Genomic DNA, 14420 nt, shown 5'->3' with positions numbered 1-14420 from the left:
ATGTCTTCTGTTAGTGCTCAAACTTTGCATGGCCGCTTTATCTGACCCGAGGACTTTCTATGTGATTTCCGGAGAATTTTGTTCCGGGACCCCAGAATCCCGGAAAACCGTGTATTATACACTTCAATTTCAGCCGTTCGGAAGGTCGTATCTGACCCTTTTTCTTTTTCTCCCTGTTTTTCAACCACGAGTCCGAGCTCATTTCAGGAATCAACCTGTTCGATTTCAGCCTCAAATAACGAGCTTTAACACATTTTTCACGATATCCGAGTTTCGGCGAATGCTGGTTTGTGGCACACCGGCACCCCAAAATGTCTTCCGTTGGTACTCAAACATTGCATGGCCGCTTTATCTGACCCTATGAACTTTCTATGTGATTTTCGGAGAATTTTGTTCCGGGACCCCGGAATCCCGAAAAACCGTGTATTATACACTTCAATTTCAGCCGTTCGGAAGGTCGTATCTGACCCTGTTTCTTTTTCTCCCTGTTTTTCAACCACGAGTCCGAGCTCATTTCAGGAATCAACCTTTTTGATTTCAGCCTCAAATAACGAGTTTTAACACATTTTTCACGATAATCCGAATATCGGCGAATGCTGGTTTGTGGCGCACCGGCACCCCCAAATGTCTTCCGTTGGTGCTCAAACTTTGCGTGGCGGCTTTATCTGACCCTAGGAACTTTCTATGTGATTTCCGGAGAATTTTGTTCCGGGACCCCAGAATCCCGAAAAACCGTGTATTATATATACACTTCAATTTCAGCCGTTCGGAAGGTCGTACCGGACCCTGTTTCCTTTTCTCCCTGTTTTCAAACCACGCGTCCGAACTCATTTCAGGAATCAACCTGTTCGATTTCAGCCTCAAATTACGATCTTTAACACATTTTTCACGATAATCCGAGTTTCGGCGAATGCTGGTTTGTGGCACACCGGCACCCCCAAATGTCTTCCGTTGGTTCTCAAACTTTGCGTGGCCGCTTTATCTGACCCGAAGAACTTTCTATGTGATTTCCGGAGAATTTTGTTTCGGGACCCCAGAATCCCGAAAAACCGTGTATTATACACTTCAATTTGAGCCGTTCGGAGAGTCGTACCGGACCCTGTTTCTTTTTCTCCCTGTTTTTCGATCCACGCGTCGAGCTCCTTTCGAAAATCAACCTGTTCGATTTCAGCCTCAAATAACGAGCTTTAACACATTTTTCACGATAATCCGAGTTTCGGCGAATGCTGGTTTGTGGCACACCGACACCCCCAAATGTCTTCCGTTGGTGATCAAACTTTGCGTGGCCGCTTTTTCGACCCGAGAACTTTCTTTTTGATTTCCGAGAATTTTGTTCCGGGACACCGGAATCCCGAATACCCGTGTATTATACACTTCAATTTCAACCGTTCGGAAGGTCGTATCGGACCCTGTTTCTTTTTCTCCCTGTTTTTCAACCACGAGTCCGAGCTCATTTCAGGAATCAACCTGTTCGATTTCAGCCTCAAATAACGAGTTTTAACGCATTTTTCACGATAATCCGAGTTTCGGCGAATGCTGGTTTGTGGCACACCGGCACCCCAAAATGTCTTCCGTTGGTACTCAAAATTTGGTTGGCCGCTTTATCTGACCCGATGAAGTTTCTATGTGATTTTCGGAGAATTTTGTTCCGGGACCCGGAATCCCGAAAAACTGTGTATTAGACATTTCAATTTCAGCCGTTCGGAAGGTCGTACCGGACCCTGTTTCTTTTTCTCTCTGTTTTTCAATCACGCGTCCAAGCTCATTTTGGGAATTAACCTGTTCGATTTCAGCCTCAAATAATGAGCTTAACACATTTTTAACGATAATCGGAGTTTCGCCGAATGCTGGTTTCTGGCACACGGCACCCTCAAATGTCTTCCGTTGGTGCTCAAACTTTGCGTGGCCGCTTTATCTGACCCGAAGAACTTTCTATGTGATTTCCGGAGAATTTTGTTCCGGGACCCCAGAATCCCGAAAAACCGTGTATTATACACTTCAATTTCAGCCGTTCAAGGAGTCATACCGGACCCTGTTTCTTTTTCTCCCTGTTTTTCAGTCACGCGTCCGAGCTCCTTTCAGGAATCAACCTGTTCGATTTCAGCCTCAAATAACGAGTTTTAACACATTTTTCACGATAATCCGAGTTTCGGCGAATGTGGTTTGTGGCACACCGACACCCCCCAATGTCTTCCGTTGGTGCTCAAACTTTGCGTGGCCGTTTTATCTGACCCGAGGAACTTTCTTTGTGATTTCCGGAGAATTTTGTTCTGGGACCTCGGAATCCCGAAAAACCGTGTATTACACACTTCAATTTCAACCGTTCGGAAGGTCGTACCGGACCCCGTTTCTTTTCTCCCCGTTTTTCAACCACGCGTCCGAACTCATTTCAGAATCAACCTGTTTCGATTTCACCTCAAATAACGAGCTTTAACACATTTTTCACGATAATCCGAGTTTCGGCGAATGCTGGTTTGTGGCATACCGGCACCCCCAAATGTCTTCCGTTGGTGCTCAAACTTTGCGTGGCCGCTTTATCTGATCCGAGGAACTTTCTATGTGATTTCCGGAGAATTTTGTTCCGGGACCCCGGAATCCCGAAAAACCGTGTATTATACACTTCAATTTCAGCCGTTCCGAAGTTCGTACCGGACCCTGTTTCTTTTTCTCCCTGTTTTTCAACCACGCGTCCGAGCTCATTTCAGGAATCAACCTGTTTGATTTCAGCCTCAAATAACGAGTTTTAACACATTTTTCACGATAATCCGAGTTTCGGCGAATGCTGGTTTGTGGCACAACGGCACCCCCAAATGTCTTCCGTTAGTGCTCAAACTTTGCATGGCCGCTTTATCTGACCCGAGGACTTTCTATGTGATTTCCAGAGAATTTTGTTCCAGGACCCCAGAATCCCGAAAAACCGTGTATTATACACTTCAATTTCAGCCGTTCAAGGAGTCGTACCGGACCCTGTTTCTTTTTCTCTCTGTTTTTCAGTCACGCGTCCGAGCTCCTTTCAGGAATCAACCTGTTCGATTTCAGCCTCAAATAACGAGTTTTAACACATTTTTCACGATAATCCGAGTTTCGGCGAATGTGGTTTGTGGCACATCGACACCCCAAAATGTCTTCCGTTGGTGCTCAAACTTTGCGTGGCCGTTTTATCTGACCCGAGGAACTTTCTTTGTGATTTCCGGAGATTTTTGTTCCGGGACCTCGGAATCCCGAAAAACCGTGTATTACACACTTTAATTTTAACCGTTCGCAAGGTCGTACCGGACCCTGTTTCTTTTTCTCCCTGTTTTTCAACCACGCGTCCGAACTCATTTCAGGAATCAACCTGTTCGATTTCAGCCTCAAATAACGAGCTTTAACACATTTTTCACGATAATCCGAGTTTCGCGACTCGGTTTTTGCACACCTAAGCACCCCAAATGTCTTCCGTTTGTGCTCAAACGTTGCGTAGCCGCTTTATCTGACCCGAGGAACTTTCAACCACGCGTCCGAGCTCATTTCAGGAATCAACCTGTTTGATTTCAGCCTCAAATAACGAGCTTAAACAGATTTTTCACGATAATCCGAGTTTCGGCGAATCTTTGGTTTGTGGCACAAATGACACCCCCAAATGTCTTCCGTTGGTGCTCAAACTTTGCGTGGCCGCTTTATTCGACCCGAGGAACTTTCTATGTGATTTCCGGAGAATTTTGTTCCGGGACCCCTAATCCCAAAACCATGTATTATACATTTCAATTTCAAATGCTGTTCGGAAGGTCGTCTGGACCACTGTTTCTTTTTCTCCCGGTTTTTCTACCACGCGTCCGAGCTCATTTCAGAATCAACCCGTTCGATTTCACCTCAAATAACGAGCTTTAACACATTTTTCACGATAATCCGAGTTTCGGCGAATCTTTGGTTTTTGGGACACCGCACCCCAAATGTCTTCCGTTGGTGCTCAAACTTTATGTGGCCGCTTTATCGACCCGAGGAACTTTCTTTTGATTTCCGGAGAATTTTGTTCCGGACCCCGAATCCCGAAACCGTGTATTATACACTTCAATTTCAACCGTTCGGAAGGTCGTATCGACCTGTTTCTTTTTCTCCTGTTTTTCAACCACGAGTCCGAGCTCATTTCAGAATCAACTTTGTTCGATTTCAACCTCAAATAACGAGCTTTAACACATTTTTCACGATATCCGAGTTTCGGCGAATGCTGGTTTGTGGCACACCGGCACCCCAAAATGTCTTCCGTTGGTACTCAAACATTGCATGACCGCTTTATCTGACCCTATGAACTTTCTATGTGATTTTCGGAGAATTTTGTTCCGGGACCCCGGAATCCTGAAAAACCGTGTATTATACACTTCAATTTCAGTCGGTCGGAAGGTCGTACCGGACCTTGTTTCTTTTTCTCCCGGTTTTTCAACCACTCGTCCGAGCTCATTTCAGACATCAACCTGTTCGATTTCAGTCTCAAATAACGAGCTTAACACATTTTTAACGATAATCGGAGTTTCGGCGAATGCTGGTTTCTGGCACACGGCACCCCCAAATGTCTTCCGTTGGTGCTCAAACTTTGCGTGGCCGCTTTATCTGACCCGAAGAACTTTCTATGTGATTTCCGGAGAATTTTGTTCCGGGACCCCAGAATCCCGAAAAACCGTGTATTATACACTTCAATTTCAGCCGTTCAAGGAGTCATACCGGACCCTGTTTCTTTTTCTCCCTGTTTTTCAACCACGCGTCCGAGCTCATTTCAGGAATCAACCTGTTTGATTTCAGCCTCAAATAACGAGTTTTAACACATTTTTCACGATAATCCGAGTTTCGGCGAATGTGGTTTGTGGCACACCAGCACCCCCAAATGTCTTCCACTGGTGCTCAAACTTTGCGTGGCGGCTTTATCTGACCCGAGGAACTTTCTATGTGATTTCCGGAGAATTTTGTTCCGGGACCCCAGAATCCCGAAAAACCGTGTATTATACACTTCAATTTCAGCCGTTCGGAAGGTCGTACCGGACCCTGTTTCCTTTTCTCCTTATTTTTAAACCACGCGTCCGAACTCATTTCGGAATCAACTTTGTTCGATTTCACCTCAAATAACGAGCTTTAACACATTTTTCACGATAATCCGAGTTTCGGCGAATCTTGGTTTGTGGCACACCGCACCCCCAAATGTCTTCCGTTGGTGCTCAAACTTTGCGTGGCCGCTTTATCTGACCCGAAGAACTTTCTATGTGATTTCCGGAGAATTTTGTTCCGGGACCCCAGAATCCCGAAAAACCGTGTATTATACACTTCAATTTCAGCCGTTCCGAAGTTCGTACCGGACCCTGTTTCTTTTTCTCCCTGTTTTTTAACCACGCGTCCGAGCTCATTTCAGGAATCAACCTGTTTGATTTCAGCCTCAAATAACGAGTTTTAACACATTTTTCACGATAATCCGAGTTTCGGCGAATGCTGGTTTGTGGCACAACGGCACCCCCAAATGTCTTCCGTTAGTGCTCAAACTTTGCATGGCCGCTTTATCTGACCCGAGGACTTTCTATGTGATTTCCAGAGAATTTTGTTCCAGGACCCCAGAATCCCGAAAAACCGTGTATTATACACTTCAATTTCACTGTTCAAGGAGTCGTCTGGACCTGTTTCTTTTTCTCTCTGTTTTTCGACCACGCGTCCGAGCTCCTTTCGGAATCAACTGTTCGATTTCAGCCTCAAATAACGAGTTTTAACACATTTTTCACGATAATCCGAGTTTCGGCGAATGTGGTTTGTGGCACATCGACACCTCAAAATGTCTTCCGTTGGTGCTCAAACTTTGCGTGGCCGTTTTATCTGACCCGAGGAACTTTCTTTGTGATTTCCGGAGATTTTTGTTCCGGGACCTCAGAATCCCGAAAAACCGTGTATTACACACTTTAATTTTAACCGTTCGGAAGGTCGTACCGGACCCTGTTTCTTTTTCTCCCTGTTTTTCAACCACGCGTCCGAACTCATTTCAGGAATCAACCTGTTTGATTTCAGCCTCAAATAACGAGCTTAAACAGATTTTTCACGATAATCCGAGTTTCGGCGAATGCTGGTTTGTGGCACAGCGACACCCCCAAATGTCTTCCGTTGGTGCTCAAAATTTGCGTGGCCGCTTTATCTGACCCGAGGAACTTTCTATGTGATTTCCGGAGAATTTTGTTCCGGGACCCCGGAATCCCCAAAAACCATGTATTACACATTTCAATTTCAGCCGTTCGGAAGGTCGTACCGGACCCTGTTTCTTTTTCTCCCGGTTTTTCTACCACGCGTCCGAGCTCATTTCAGGAATCAACCTGTTCGATTTCAGCCTCAAATAACGAGCTTTAACAAATTTTTCATGATAATCCGAGTTTCGGCGAATGCTGGTTTTTGGCACACCGGCACCCCCAAATGTCTTCCGTTGGTGCTCAAACTTTATGTGGCCGCTTTATCTGACCCGAGGAACTTTCTTTTTGATTTCCGGAGAATTTTGTTTCGGGACCCCGGAATCCCGAAAACCGTGTATTATACACTTCAATTTCAACCGTTCGGAAGGTCGTATCTGACCCTGTTTCTTTTTCTCCCTGTTTTTCAACCACGAGTCCGAGCTCATTTCAGGAATCAACCTGTTCGATTTCAGCCTCAAATAACGAGCTTTAACACATTTTTCACGATATCCGAGTTTCGGCGAATGCTGGTTTGTGGCACACCGGCACCCCAAAATGTCTTCCGTTGGTACTCAAACATTGCATGACCGCTTTATCTGACCCTATGAACTTTCTATGTGATTTTCGGAGAATTTTGTTCCGGGACCCCGGAATCCCGAAAAACCGTGTATTATACACTTCAATTTCAGCCGGTCGGAAGGTCGTACCGGACCTTGTTTCTTTTTCTCCCGGTTTTTCAACCACTCGTCCGAGCTCATTTCAGACATCAACCTGTTCGATTTCAGTCTCAAATAACGAGCTTTAACACATTTTTCACGATAATCCGAGTTTCGGCGAATGCTGGTTTGTGGCATACCGGCACCCCCAAATGTCTTCCGTTGGTGCTCAAACTTTGCGTGGCCGCTTTATCTGACTTGAGGAACTTTCTATGTGATTTCCGGAGAATTTTGTTCCGGGACCCCGGAATCCCGAAAAACCGTGTATATACCCTTCAATTTCAGCCGTTCCGAAGTTCGTACCGGACCCTGTTTCTTTTTCTCCCTGTTTTTCAACCACGCGTCCGAGCTCATTTCAGGAATCAACCTGTTTGATTTCAGCCTCAAATAACGAGTTTTAACACATTTTTCACGATAATCCGAGTTTCGGCGAATGCTGGTTTGTGGCGCACCAGCACCCCCAAATGTCTTCCACTGGTGCTCAAACTTTGCGTGGCGGCTTTATCTGACCCGAGGAACTTTCTATGTGATTTCCGGAGAATTTTGTTCCGGGACCCCAGAATCCCGAAAACCGTGTATTATACACTTCAATTTCAAAGTTCGGAAGGTCGTCATCGACCACTTTTCCTTTTCTCCTTATTTTTAAACCACGCGTCCGAACTCATTTCAGGAATCAACCTGTTCGATTTCAGCCTCAAATAACGATCTTTAACACATTTTTCACGATAATCCGAGTTTCGGCGAATGCTGGTTTGTGGCACACCGGCACCCCCAAATGTCTTCCGTTGGTGCTCAAACTTTGCGTGGCCGCTTTATCTGACCCGAAGAACTTTCTATGTGATTTCCGGAGAATTTTGTTCCGGGACCCCAGAATCCCGAAAAACCGTGTATTATACACTTCAATTTGAGCCGTTCGGAGAGTCGTAAATGACCTCGTTTCTTTTTCTCCCTGTTTTTCGATCCACGCGTCGAGCTCCTTTCAGAAATCAACCTGTTCGATTTCAGCCTCAAATAACGAGCTTTAACACATTTTTCACGATAATCCGAGTTTCGGCGAATGCTGGTTTGTGGCACACCGACACCCCCAAATGTCTTCCGTTGGTGATCAAACTTTGCGTGGCCGCTTTTTCTGACCCGAGGAACTTTCTTTTTGATTTCCGGAGAATTTTGTTCCGGGACCCCGGAATCCCGAAAAACCGTGTATTATACACTTCAATTTCAACCGTTCGGAAGGTCGTATCGGACCATGTTTTTTTTTCTCCCTGTTTTTCAACCACGAGTCCGAGCTCATTTCAGGAATCAACCTGTTCGATTTCAGCCTCAAATAACGAGTTTTAACGCATTTTTCACGATAATCCGAGTTTCGGCGAATGCTGGTTTGTGGCACACCGGCACCCCAAAATGTCTTCCGTTGGTACTCAAAATTTGGTTGGCCGCTTTATCTGACCCGATGAACTTTCTATGTGATTTTTGGAGAATTTTTTACAGGGACCCGGAATCCCGAAAAACTGTGTATTAGACATTTCAATTTCAGCCGTTCGGAAGGTCGTACCGGACCCTGTTTCTTTTTCTCCCTGTTTTTCAATCACGCGTCCAAGCTCATTTTAGGAATTAACCTGTTCGATTTCAGCCTCAAATAATGAGCTTAACACATTTTTAACGATAATCCGAGTTTCGGCGAATGCTGGTTTCTGGCACACGGCACCCTCAAATGTCTTCCGTTGGTGCTCAAACTTTGCGTGGCCGCTTTATCTGACCCGAAGAACTTTCTATGTGATTTCCGGAGAATTTTGTTCCGGGACCCCAGAATCCCGAAAAACCGTGTATTATACACTTCAATTTCAGCCGGTCGGAAGGTCGTACCGAACCGTGTTTTCTTTTCTCCCTGTTTTTAAACCACGCGTCCGAACTCATTTCAGGAATCAATCTGTTCGATTTCAGCCTCAAATAACGAGCTTTAACACATTTTTCACGATAATCCGAGTTTCGTCGAATGCTGGTTTGTGGCACACCGGCACCCCCAAATGTCTTCCGCGCGTGCTCAAACTTTGCGTGGCCGCTTTATCTGACCCGAAGAACTTTCTATGTGATTTCCGGAGAATTTTGTTCCGGTACCCCAGAATCCCGAAAAACCGTGTATTATACACTTCAATTTCAGCCGTTCAAGGAGTCGTACCGGACCCTGTTTCTTTTTCTCCCTGTTTTTCAGTCACGCGTCCGAGCTCCTTTCAGGAATCAACCTGTTCGATTTCAGTCTCAAATAACGAGTTTTAACACATTTTTCACGATAATCCGAGTTTCGGCGAATGTGGTTTGTGGCACACCGACACCCCCAAATGTCTTCCGTTGGTGCTCAAACTTTGCGTGGCCGTTTTATCTGACCCGAGGAACTTTCTTAGTGATTTCCGGAGAATTTTGTTCCGGGACCTCGGAATCCCGAAAAACCGTGTATTACACACTTCAATTTCAACCGTTCGGAAGGTCGTACCGGACCCTGTTTCTTTTTCTCCCTGTTTTTCAACCACGCGTCCGAACTCATTTCAGGAATCAACCTGTTCGATTTCAGCCTCAAATAACGAGCTTTAACACATTTTTCACGATAATCCGAGTTTCGGCGAATTCTGGTTTTTGGCACATCGGCACCCCCAAATGTCTTCCGTTTGTGCTCAAACTTTGCGTAGCCGCTTTATCTGACCCGAGGAACTTTCAACCACGCGTTCGAGCTCATTTCAGGAATCAACCTGTTTGATTTCAGCCTCAAATAACGAGCTTTAACAGATTTTTCACGATAATCCGAGTTTCGGCGAATGCTGGTTTGTGGCACAAAATGACACCCCAAATGTCTTCCGTTGGTGCTCAAAATTTGCGTGGCCGCTTTATCTGACCCGAGGAACTTTCTATGTGATTTCCGGAGAATTTTGTTCCGGGACCCCGGAATCCCGAAAAACCGTGTATTATACACTTCAATTTCAAATGGTCGGAAGGTCGTCTGGACCACATTTCTTTTTCTCCCGGTTTTTCAACCACGCGTCCGAGCTCATTTCAGGAATCAACCTGTTCGATTTTAGTCTCAAATAACGAGCTTTAACACATTTTTCACGATAATCCGAGTTTCGGCGAATGCTGGTTTTTGGCACACCGGCACCCCCAAATGTCTTCCGTTGGTGCTCAAACTTTGCGTGGCCGCTTTATCTGACCCGAGGAACTTTCTTTTTGATTTCCGGAGAATTTTATTCCGGGACCCCGGAATCCCGAAAAACCGTGTATTATACACTTCAATTTCAACCGTTCGGAAGGTCGTATCGGACCCTGTTTCTTTTTCTCTCTGTTTTTCAACCACGAGTCGGAGCTCATTTCAGGAATCAACCTGTTCGATTTCAGCCTCAAATAACGAGCTTTAACACATTTTTCACGATATCCGAGTTTCGGCGAATGCTGGTTAATGGCACACCGGCACCCCAAAATGTCTTCCGTTGGTGCTCAAACTTTGCGTGGCCGCTTTATCTGACCCGAAGAACTTTCTATGTGATTTCCGGAGAATTTTGTTCCGGGACCCCAGAATCCCAAAAAACCGTGTATTATACACTTCAATTTGAGCCGTTCCGAGAGTCGTACCGGACCCTGTTTCTTTTTCTCCCTGTTTTTCAGTCACGCGTCAGAGCTCCTTTCAGGAATCAACCTGTTCGATTTCAGCCTCAAATAACGAGCTTTAACACATTTTTCACGATAATCCGAGTTTCGGCGAATGCTGGTTTGTGGCACACCGACACCCCCAAATGTCATCCGTTGGTGATCAAACTTTGCGTGGCCGCTTTTTCTGACCCGAGGAACTTTCTTTTTTATTTCCGGAGAATTTTGTTCCGGGACCCCGGAATCCCGAAAAACCGTGTATTATACACTTCAATTTCAGCCGTTCGGAAGGTCGTACCGGACCCTGTTTCTTTTTCTCCCAGTTTTTCAATCACGCGTCCAAGCTCATTTTAGGAATTAACCTGTTCGATTTCAGCCTCAAATAATGAGCTTAACACATTTTTAACGATAATCCGAGTTTCGGCGAATGCTGGTTTCTGGCACACGGCACCCTCAAATGTCTTCCGTTGGTGCTCAAACTTTGCGTGGCCGCTTTATCTGACCCGAAGAACTTTCTATGTGATTTCCGGAGAATTTTGTTCCGGGACCCCAGAATCCCGAAAAACCGTGTATTATACACTTCAATTTCAGCCGGTCGGAAGGTCGTACCGGACCCTGTTTTCTTTTCTCCCTGTTTTTAAACCACGCGTCCGAACTCATTTCAGGAATCAATCTGTTCGACTTCAGCCTCAAATAACGAGCTTTAACACATTTTTCACGATAATCCGAGTTTCGTCGAATGCTGGTTTGTGGCACACCGGCACCCCCAAATGTCTTCCGCGCGTGCTCAAACTTTGCGTGGCCGCTTTATCTGACCCGAAGAACTTTCTATGTGATTTCCGGAGAATTTTGTTCCGGGACCCCAGAATCCCGAAAAACCGTGTATTATACACTTCAATTAGAGCCGTTCGGAGAGTCGTACCGGACCCTGTTTCTTTTTCTCCCTGTTTTTCAGTCACGCGTCCGAGCTCCTTTCAGGAATCAACCTGTTCGATTCCAGCCTCAAATAACGAGCTTTAACACATTTTTCACGATATCCGAGTTTCGGCGAATGCTGGTTTGTGGCACACCGACACCCCCAAATGTCTTCCGTTGGTGATCAAACTTTGCGTGGCCGCTTTATCTGACCCGAGGAACTTTCTTTTTGATTTCCGGAGAATTTTTTTCCGGGGACCCCGGAATCCCGAAAAACCGTGTATTATACACTTCAATTTCAACCGTTCGGAAGGTCGTATCGGACCCTGTTTCTTTTTCTCCCTGTTTTTCAACCACGAGTCCGAGCTCATTTCAGGAATCAACCTGTTCGATTTCAGCTTCAAATAACGAGCTTTAACACATTTTTCACGATAATCCGAGTTTCGGCGAATGTTGGTTTATGGCACACCGGCACCCCAAAATGTCTGCCGTTGGTACTCAAACTTTGCGTGGTCGCTTTATCTGACCCTATGAACTTTCTATGTGATTTTGGGAGAATTTTGTTCCGGGACCCGGAATCCCGAAAAACTGTGTATTAGACACTTCAATTTCAGCCGTTCGGATGGTCGTACCGGACCTGTTTCTTTTTCTCCCTGTTTTTCAATCACGCGTCCAAGCTCATTTCAGGAATTAACCTGTTCGATTTCAGCCTCAAATAATGAGCTTAACACATTTTTAACGATAATCCGAGTTTCGGCGAATGCTGGTTTCTGGCACACCGGCACCCTCAAATGTCTTCCGTTGGTGCTCAAACTTTGCGTGGCCGCTTTATCTGACCCGAGGAACTTTCTATGTGATTTCCGGAGAATTTTGTTCCGGGACCCCGGAATCCCGAAAAACCGTGTATTATACACTTCAATTTCAAATGGTCGGAAGGTCGTCCGGACCACATTTCTTTTTCTCCCGGTTTTTCAACCACGCGTCCGAGCTCATTTCAGGAATCAACCTGTTCGATTTCAGCCTCAAATAACGAGCTTTAACACATTTTTCACGATAATCCGAGTTTCGGCGAATGCTGGTTTTTGTTACACCGGCACCCCCAAATATCTTCCGTTGGTGCTCAAACTTTGCGTGGCCGCTTTATCTGACCCGAGGAACTTTCTATGTGATTTCCGGAGAATTTTGTTCCGGGACCCCAGAATCCCGAAAAACCGTGTATTATACACTTCAATTTCAGCCGGTCGGAAGGTTGTACCGGACCCTGTTTCCTTTTCTCCCTGTTTTAAACCACGCGTCCGAACTCATTTCAGGAATCAATCTGTTCAATGTCAGCCTCAAATAATGAGCTTTAACACATTTTTCACGATAATCCGAGTTTCGGCGAATGCTGGTTTGTGGCACACCGGCACCCCCAAATGTCTTCCGTTGTTGCTCAAACTTTGCGTGGCCGCTTTATCTGACCCGAAGAACTTTCTATGTGATTTCCGGAGAATTTTGTTTCGGGACCCCAGAATCCCGAAAAACCGTGTATTATACACTTCAATTTGAGCCGTTCGGAGAGTCGTGGGACCTGTTTCTTTTTCTCCCTTTTTTTTCGATCACGCGTCCGAGCTCCTTTCAGGAATCAACCTGTTCGATTTCAGCTTCAAATAACGAGCTTTAACATATTTTTCACGATAATCCGAGTTTCGGCGAATGCTGGTTTGTGGCACACCGACACCCCCAAATGTCTTCCGTTGGTGATCAAACTTTGCGTGGCCGCTTTATCTGACCCGAGGAACTTTCTTTTTAATTTCCGGAGAATTTTGTTCCGGGACACCGGAATCCCGAATACCCGTGTATTATACACTTCAATTTCAACCGTTCGGAAGGTCGTATCGGACCCTGTTTCTTTTTCTCCCTGTTTTTCAACCACGAGTCCGAGCTCATTTCAGGAATCAACCTGTTCGATTTCAGCCTCAAATAACGAGCTTTAACACATTTTTCACGATAATCCGAGTTTCGGCGAATGCTGGTTTGTGGCACACCGGCACCCCAAAATGTCTTCCGTTGGTACTCAAACTTTGCGTGGCCGCTTTATCTGACCCTATAAACTTTCTATGTGATTTTCGGAGAATTTTGTTCCGGGACCCGGAATCCCGAAAAACTGTGTATTAGACACTTCAATTTCAACCGTTCGGAAGGTCGTACCGGACCCTGTTTCTTTTTCTCCCTGTTTTTCAATCACGCGTCCGAGCTCATTTCAGGAATTAACATGTTCGATTTCAGCCTCAAATAATGAGCTTAACACATTTTTAACGATAATCCGAGTTTCGGCGAATGCTGGTTTGTGGCACACCGGTACCCCCAATCGTCTTCCGTTGGTGCTCAAACTTTGCGTGGCCGCTTTATCTGACCCGAAGAACTTTCAATGTGATTTCCGGAGAATTTCGTTTCGGGACCCCAGAATCCCGAAAAACCGTGTATTATACACTTCAATTTGAGCCGTTCGGAGAGTCGTACCGGACCCTGTTTCTTTTTCTCCCTGTTTTTCAGTCACGCGTCCGAGCTCCTTTCAGGAATCAACCTGTTCGATTTCAGCCACAAATAACGAGTTTTAACACATTTTTCACGATAATCCGAGTTTCAGCGAATGCTGGTTTGTGGCACACCGACACCCCCAAATGTCTTCCGTTGGTGATCAAACTTTGCTTGGCCGCTTTTTCTGACCCGAGGAACTTTATTTTTGATTTCCGGAGAATTTTGTTCCGGGACCCCAGAATCCCGAAAAACCGTTTATTATACACTTCAATTTCAACCGTTCGGAAGGTCGTATCGGACCCTGTTTCTTTTTCTCCCTGTTTTTCAACCACGAGTCCGAGCTCATTTCAGGAATCAACCTGTTCGATTTCAGCCTCAAATAACGAGCTTTAACACATTTTTAACGATAATCCGAGTTTCGGCGAATGCTGGTTTCTGGCACACCGACACCCTCAAATGTCTTCCGTTG

The sequence above is a fragment of the Silene latifolia genome, chromosome 3, assembly GCF_048544455.1.
Source record: "Silene latifolia isolate original U9 population chromosome 3, ASM4854445v1, whole genome shotgun sequence".
Taxonomy (NCBI): Eukaryota; Viridiplantae; Streptophyta; class Magnoliopsida; order Caryophyllales; family Caryophyllaceae; genus Silene; species Silene latifolia.
Note: the sequence above shows the minus strand (reverse complement) of the source record.